Genomic DNA, 8,104 nt, shown 5'->3' on the forward strand with positions numbered 1-8,104 from the left:
AGTAATATCCTACCGCTTTAGTTTCTTGGGATTATTTATTTAAATCATATTAATATATCGCATCTAATTAGTTTGAATAAAATATAGCAATTAACAAAGATCTATTTTTCTTTTAAATGTCATGACAAGAACTTTTATTAAAAGAAAAGAAATATATTGATGTTCTTAAATATGTCAGTATAGAAGGAAATAGAGAGCGCTTGATCAGCTATGAGGTAAATATTAGGTTGTTCATAAAAATATTATAATAATATCATTTTTTTTATTTATCTATTTCATGAAGTATATTTCATTTTTTTAATCTATTTTCATTATTTCATTTAGTTTTATTTTAAAATTTGAGCTTAGTAAAAATGTGATTTCATAGTGATTTTGTAATGATCTAGAACTATTTATCTGATACATTTCCCTGAAGGTTTATTACTCATACAGTATATCGATAGACAAATTTTTTTTTTAAATATTTCACTACAAAACATCATCATTAAAATACAATGAAATGGTTTGTATTATTTCACTTCAGTGGCAGTGATAAAAAAAGGTTTGACATTTCGTCAATACAGGCATTTGGAGGACAGATTTGTTGGTCACTCTTTAAGGGGCATCATATAAGGTGGGTCAGCGCTGCTCCCACAGTAAGGACAGATAGTATAGAAAATGAAAAAACATCCTTACCTTACCCGGATTTGGGATCCAGAACTTTTCAGTTTTTTTGTTAATATTCCTAGCTACTTCCCTGACCCCTACATAGATCGAACCTCAAAATGGGAAAGTTGGACTCATAACAAAGAGCTTAAACAGAGTTTTATCTTCTCACAGTATGCATTTTGACCTGAACCTATTTACTCAAATGTGTAAGGCAAATTGAATGATACCAAACTTGACTAAATTAGATAATAAGATTAAAAAGATTCAAAGATACATAAAAATTATTTTCGTTACCTAATAGCATGGGTGAAAGCGAGACGGAAAAGAAGAAATGCTGGTAGTAAAACCATATCAGTTTTAACTAATTATCGGGAGGAGCAACTGTATTCTCTTTCTTTTTTAAATTAATTAATTATTAAAAATTAAACTTTTCTCGAAAAAAATGCTAGAAAGAAGTGTCTTTCGAACCAGTTTTTGCTCTTTTCCGTCTTGATATATATATACCCTTTCAGCCCTGTCTATTAGCTGTCTGGACAATTTACGTATAGATTCCGACGCATTGTTTCAATTTGAATTGTTTGAGATGAATCCTGAGTTTATTAGGATAAAATAACTGCTTAGAAATTACAAGGACTTAGCTAATACCAAGTAAATATCAAAACTGGTACTTTTTATACCCAAAATTCCTTGCAATTTCTATAATATTTGTTTTTTTGCCTCAAGTTTGATCTTATTCAATTTAGGGCAAAATTTAAATTAGAGATAGAGCTTTTCTTATCTAGATAACAACGTCAAATGCACAAAAAGGTACAATTCAAGCAATGTATTTTTCATATCATAAAAACATGTTGCTTCAACTTTTTTGTGGATTGAAGAATTTTCTTGCAACAAAATTGGATTTTGGTCCATCTGTTCATCGTTTATTGGGTTGAAGTTTTTCGTAACTATATCGTAATAAACCACTGAATTCATTCTAGTATTTATGAAGACTATATATAAATTTCGGCCCTCGCATTGAAGCACCCCATATCAAAACAAAATAACCTCTTTGAATGGGTTTTGATAGTTACGAAGTTTCTTGTTTTAAATTATGCCTTGTATTAACTTAAGTCATTCAAAAAGTCTAGATTTTTTTTTCATCAGTAAATTTAGGCTTACCATAAAAATACCGTTCCTAAAAGGTCTAAAGAACAGTTCCTAAAAGGTAGCCTAAAAGGTTCTTTAATACCTATCATATTTTGCCTTTAATTTAGATAATTTAAAGTCTCATTAACTTTATCTGATATTTCATAGCGTTGTAGTATGTGGATGCAATGAAGATTTGACTGCTGCAATGCATTGAAGATTTTTTAATGTGGTCTCAAATTTTGATATCAATTAACATTTAGGGAATTTTTGCTTATATTTTTGTTTATATTTTGTATTTAAAAGAATCAGCTTTTCAATAATTTAACACTTTTCTAAAATAAATATGTAATTTACGGCTCCAATCATTATTATTTTTAATAAACTGCATTTATACCTAAAAAGAAATATGTGGTGGTCCTAAAATTTTTGTACCACAAACGTTTTTTCATGAAATTTCAGCAGTTATAAACTGCGTTTTATTTTTTGTTTTTTTGAAAGCATATTTTTAATAACAAGCACAGATATTTTTACTTTGAAGGTAAGGATTATTAATTAAATATTCGCAATTATAAATTCACTTTCATTATTTCGTTATCTAAGTTATTTTCTCAACGACTGCAGTTTGTGAAAAATACTTATTGCAGTGCAAAAAAAAAAATATTAAACACTCGCCTAGAAATAAAATTCTCACTTTTAACAATTCTGTGCAACAATCCTTGAGCTGTATTCCGTTAATTTTGAGAAATATTTCGTCACGAAAGCACATCATTTGTGATGAAACGCGAACTCTCAAATATGTGCCGAATATTTGAGATCTCCTTAACTTGAAACCTCATTGCAGGGCATTATGAGAGATTGTTAACTATAATAACGAAACTAGAATGAAGACTGGACGATCGAATCTAGAATACTGATATGAGTGACCGGTGCGTAGGATAGTCAAATAGTTAACCTTATACAAAGAAGTCCTGAGTTTGAATCCCGTTTCGAACATGGATGTAGTTTAGCTCCTTGTTCTATCTGTCCTACTTGTGTTGGTGGCCTCTATATTCTTTTTTGGTGGGATGAAGTTGATCCTAATACGGTGTAAACAAAAAATTGATCAACCAAGCCTTTTTTTGAAAAATAAAGTAAAATAGTGAAAAATTTCTTTACATTTGATGAAATTCTTTTCCTCGAAGATGATGATAGTTATTTCGTCACTTTGACAAAACAATCGTTTGGTAGATATACAGAAAAATGGTTTCGTCAAAAACGAGGAGAGTTTCGCGAGATTTGAGTATCCATTTTGTACCGGGAATTTAAATTCCAATTTTTATTTTACTGTTTTTCTTAAAAATTATTTTGGAGAATATAATATAAGTCTACGAGTTATATCAAAACATTGAATTTAAAATTAGTCATTAAAATGAGTTTGTCTACTTCCTCCAATATGAGATAAATGTTTTGACTGGAATAAATAAATTATAAATGACAATTTTATGTTGGGAGTTATCATTAAAAATCCATTTAAACAAATATCGCTGCTTTTCACTTAGATTAATTTTAACCAATCATATTAAAATATCGTATATTTGTTTTAATAAAAGATTGCAATTATCGGAGATGACGATTTTCTTTGAATGTCATGACAAGGCATTTTTTTGAATAAAAGCTATAGATGTTTTTGAAACTATTATTTTTGAGCAAATACAAAGCGTTAGAGAAGCAGGAGGTAAATATTAGGTTATTTATTATTTCAGTTATAATAATGTTATAAAGTTTTATTATTTCATTATTTTATTCTATTTTAAAATGAAGCTTTATATCTTAAATAGGGAGTTTTTAAGATTTTTCTAAAGCGTGGAAGAATTATTTGTCTGTCACTAATCGCGATGTACGATAATACTACATTGTAGAAACTGCAGGACTGAGCAAAAGGAGTGTCGACAACACAATTTGTTAATCTTTCATCAAATTCTGAAAAAATAGCAAATATTATCCATACATTTCCCCTAAAAGGATGTTAGCTATGGAATATGTCAATAAGGACACGGAAAATATTTTAAAAACATGATCATTGTAAAATGCCATTAGCATTAAAACATAATAAACGGTTTTGTAGCATTATACTTCAGTAGTTGTAATGAAAAATGCAAGCATGACGAGAATTGCTAAAGAAGAATTAAATTCAAGATAGAATATAAGATTACTTATATGTTGGTTCCAGCCAAAACATTTTTGTTATTTTTTTAAACTTTAACTTTATTCTGTAATTTAAGATCAGGATTACTTTACTCTGATTGGTCCACTGAATACAAAAGTGATATTTGTGTTAAGTGGCGAAAAAAATTCCAAATGTGCTTCGTCTTTTGTGTGCCTATTATATAGCTTATCCCAAAAGCCGAATTTAACGGTTCCATTTATTCAAGCATTCATTTATTATATACAGCTAGAACACAGGCATTTTAGTCATTTTCAAGTTCAAGTAGTCAACATTTCTTATCATTTATCAACTCTTTCTTTTGTCTTTTTCACTTAAAGTCACTATCCAAGTTTCAAAAAGGTAATTCGAAAAATATGTTGTCATTAAGAGGAAATTTTTATTTAAAATAATTATTCATTAGTTCTAAACAAAAAATAATGGGCGGTAAAAACATTTTTATAATAGTTACTTCTTAAGTTCATGGCATTGATATGTGGATTTTACGTTTTTATTGTTTGCTTACAAAAAAGTAAGCATAAAATATGCTTACATCTAAATACAGTTTCTAATTCATAAGCAAATGCATTAAAATATAAACCTAGCAACGACACTATTTTTATTCACGATTTAGTTTGATGTTGTAAATATGCTGGGTGCCTCTAAAATACTAACAATTCAAAAAACTATTTTAAAAGCAACGGTAGGAGACCTAAATGTACGGTTTGCTCCATTTTATTAAGGATAGTATTTGTTCTCAATGATATTCATTATTAGCTATAAGTATTGCCAACAGAGGGCACAAATAACTGGCATAATTATTATACAACATTTTCCACTGCATATTAGAACATCACAACAGTGACGATATTTGTACAGGTGTTTGCTATTTACAAATAAAGTTTATTTCGGAAATTTGATTTTATAGCTTTCCCTATTCAGCGCGAAATATGCTTACTAGTTTTAAACTTGGAAAATATGATTTTTTTAGTTTACTAAGTTAGGGGCAGCAAACCCATAATAAACTACAGAGCAATCGTTGAAAACTATAGCAAAACAACTTTAATTCTGGTAATAAAATAAAAATATGCGGTATTTAGATAATTTTTCTGTTCCAACAGTTTACCGGAAATTTTGGTTTTCAAAATTATTTTTCTTACCTTCACACATTTAATAAAGCATACAAATCTGAAAAATAAATTTAATAGAATAAATGGTTTTTACGCCATTTCTTAAGGTATGATAAAATTGACAAATTTTAGCACATTTACATATTATCACATATTTTAAGGCCATATTTTACTGTTAATTTTACGAAAATCACTACCAAAGCACTTTGATAAAAATTATTGAGCTTTTTGGTGATCCCATGGAGCCTGAAACACGATAAATGTTATCCTATTCTGGAAATTTTGACCATATTTTTCCTCTTAGTGCAGATGTTCATGCTGGCATTTTTATATTTTAGGATTTAAATGTTATAAAAAGTTAGTCGACAAATATGGAGAAAAAGGTGCTATTTTTCATCATTTTTGCTTTCGTTGTTGTACATGGAAAAGAAGAAGATGACTATGGACCGTATGGGGATCACAATTTATGGAGGAAAACCTTATGTGGCGAGTAGTTTTTTTAACTCTTTCAGATATTATAGCACATAATTAAGGAAGAAATTTTCTAATCAAGTTAACTATCTATTCACCGTTTTATTCACCGTTATATCTATTCTATTCAATATCTATTCACCGTTATATATATCTATGTCTGTNATGTATAACTTGCGCATTTGGTTTATTATATATTTAATTATTTCATAAAATAAATAAGCTTTGTAAAAATTGATTTTTGCTTATTTCATATGAGCTTTAATGTATAACTTGCGCATTTGGTTTATTATATATTTAATTATTTCATAAAATAAATAAGCTTTGTAAAAATTGATTTTTGCTTATTTCATATGAGCTTTAATGTATAACTTGCGCATTTGGTTTATTATATATTTAATTATTTCATAAAATAAATAAGCTTTGTAAAAATTGATTTTTGCTTATTTCATATGAGCTTTAATGTATAACTTGCGCATTTGGTTTATTATATATTTAATTATTTCATAAAATAAATAAGCTTTGTAAAAATTGATTTTTGCTTATTTCATATGAGCTTTAATGTATAACTTGCGCATTTGGTTTATTATATATTTAATTATTTCATAAAATAAATAAGCTTTGTAAAAATTGATTTTTGCTTATTTCATATGAGCTTTAATGTATAACTTGCGCATTTGGTTTATTATATATTTAATTATTTCATAAAATAAATAAGCTTTGTAAAAATTGATTTTTGCTTATTTCATATGAGCTTTAATGTATAACTTGCGCATTTGGTTTATTATATATTTAATTATTTCATAAAATAAATAAGCTTTGTAAAAATTGATTTTTGCTTATTTCATATGAGCTTTAATGTATAACTTGCGCATTTGGTTTATTATATATTTAATTATTTCATAAAATAAATAAGCTTTGTAAAAATTGATTTTTGCTTATTTCATATGAGCTTTAATGTATAACTTGCGCATTTGGTTTATTATATATTTAATTATTTCATAAAATAAATAAGCTTTGTAAAAATTGATTTTTGCTTATTTCATATGAGCTTTAATGTATAACTTGCGCATTTGGTTTATTATATATTTAATTATTTCATAAAATAAATAAGCTTTGTAAAAATTGATTTTTGCTTATTTCATATGAGCTTTAATGTATAACTTGCGCATTTGGTTTATTATATATTTAATTATTTCATAAAATAAATAAGCTTTGTAAAAATTGATTTTTGCTTATTTCATATGAGCTTTAATGTATAACTTGCGCATTTGGTTTATTATATATTTAATTATTTCATAAAATAAATAAGCTTTGTAAAAATTGATTTTTGCTTATTTCATATGAGCTTTAATGTATAACTTGCGCATTTGGTTTATTATATATTTAATTATTTCATAAAATAAATAAGCTTTGTAAAAATTGATTTTTGCTTATTTCATATGAGCTTTAATGTATAACTTGCGCATTTGGTTTATTATATATTTAATTATTTCATAAAATAAATAAGCTTTGTAAAAATTGATTTTTGCTTATTTCATATGAGCTTTAATGTATAACTTGCGCATTTGGTTTATTATATATTTAATTATTTCATAAAATAAATAAGCTTTGTAAAAATTGATTTTTGCTTATTTCATATGAGCTTTAATGTATAACTTGCGCATTTGGTTTATTATATATTTAATTATTTCATAAAATAAATAAGCTTTGTAAAAATTGATTTTTGCTTATTTCATATGAGCTTTAATGTATAACTTGCGCATTTGGTTTATTATATATTTAATTATTTCATAAAATAAATAAGCTTTGTAAAAATTGATTTTTGCTTATTTCATATGAGCTTTAATGTATAACTTGCGCATTTGGTTTATTATATATTTAATTATTTCATAAAATAAATAAGCTTTGTAAAAATTGATTTTTGCTTATTTCATATGAGCTTTAATGTATAACTTGCGCATTTGGTTTATTATATATTTAATTATTTCATAAAATAAATAAGCTTTGTAAAAATTGATTTTTGCTTATTTCATATGAGCTTTAATGTATAACTTGCGTACTTGGTTTATTTTTTTATCCGTATTGTGATAGCTCTGATGTAATTTCTGATTTTATATTTTCTTATAAATTAAAGACAACACTTCATACAGAAAAAAATATGTATAAGTTTGAGGGAATAGTAAAAAATAATTAAATACACCGAGAAATAAAATATGGTTTCATAATATGTGATGAAATTTGTTAAATGTGGTAATTGCATCATGATATCTTAGAGCATGGCATAAAAACATTTATTCGGTTAAAATTACTTTTCAGTTCTCTATTTTCTACTAAATGTGCGGTAACTAGAACTATAATTTTGAAAACCAAAATTTCTATTACTGCACCTAATAAAGTTTTTTTTTCAATAGGCTGAAAAGTTATAAGTGAGGATGTGGACACCACAACAGAAAGCTCAATGCGTCTCATGGTTCATAGAGACGAAATCAGATACACAGGTTCAACGGAACTTCAGGACAAATTTCCAAAGAGACCCACCATC

The 8,104-nt window shown here is 26.5% G+C and overlaps 1 long non-coding RNA gene across 1 annotated transcript; it reads left to right on the forward strand.

Moving 5' to 3' along the window:
• Positions 1-3,450: 3,450 nt before the first annotated feature.
• LOC139425503 (uncharacterized) lies at positions 3,451-5,574 on the forward strand. The gene is made up of 2 exons (XR_011636696.1): positions 3,451-3,490; positions 5,427-5,574. It is a non-coding gene; the product is annotated as an uncharacterized lncRNA (long non-coding RNA).
• Positions 5,575-8,104: the final 2,530 nt, after the last annotated feature.

This window comes from Parasteatoda tepidariorum, chromosome 4, assembly GCF_043381705.1.
Source record: "Parasteatoda tepidariorum isolate YZ-2023 chromosome 4, CAS_Ptep_4.0, whole genome shotgun sequence".
NCBI lineage: Eukaryota > Metazoa > Arthropoda > Arachnida > Araneae > Theridiidae > Parasteatoda > Parasteatoda tepidariorum.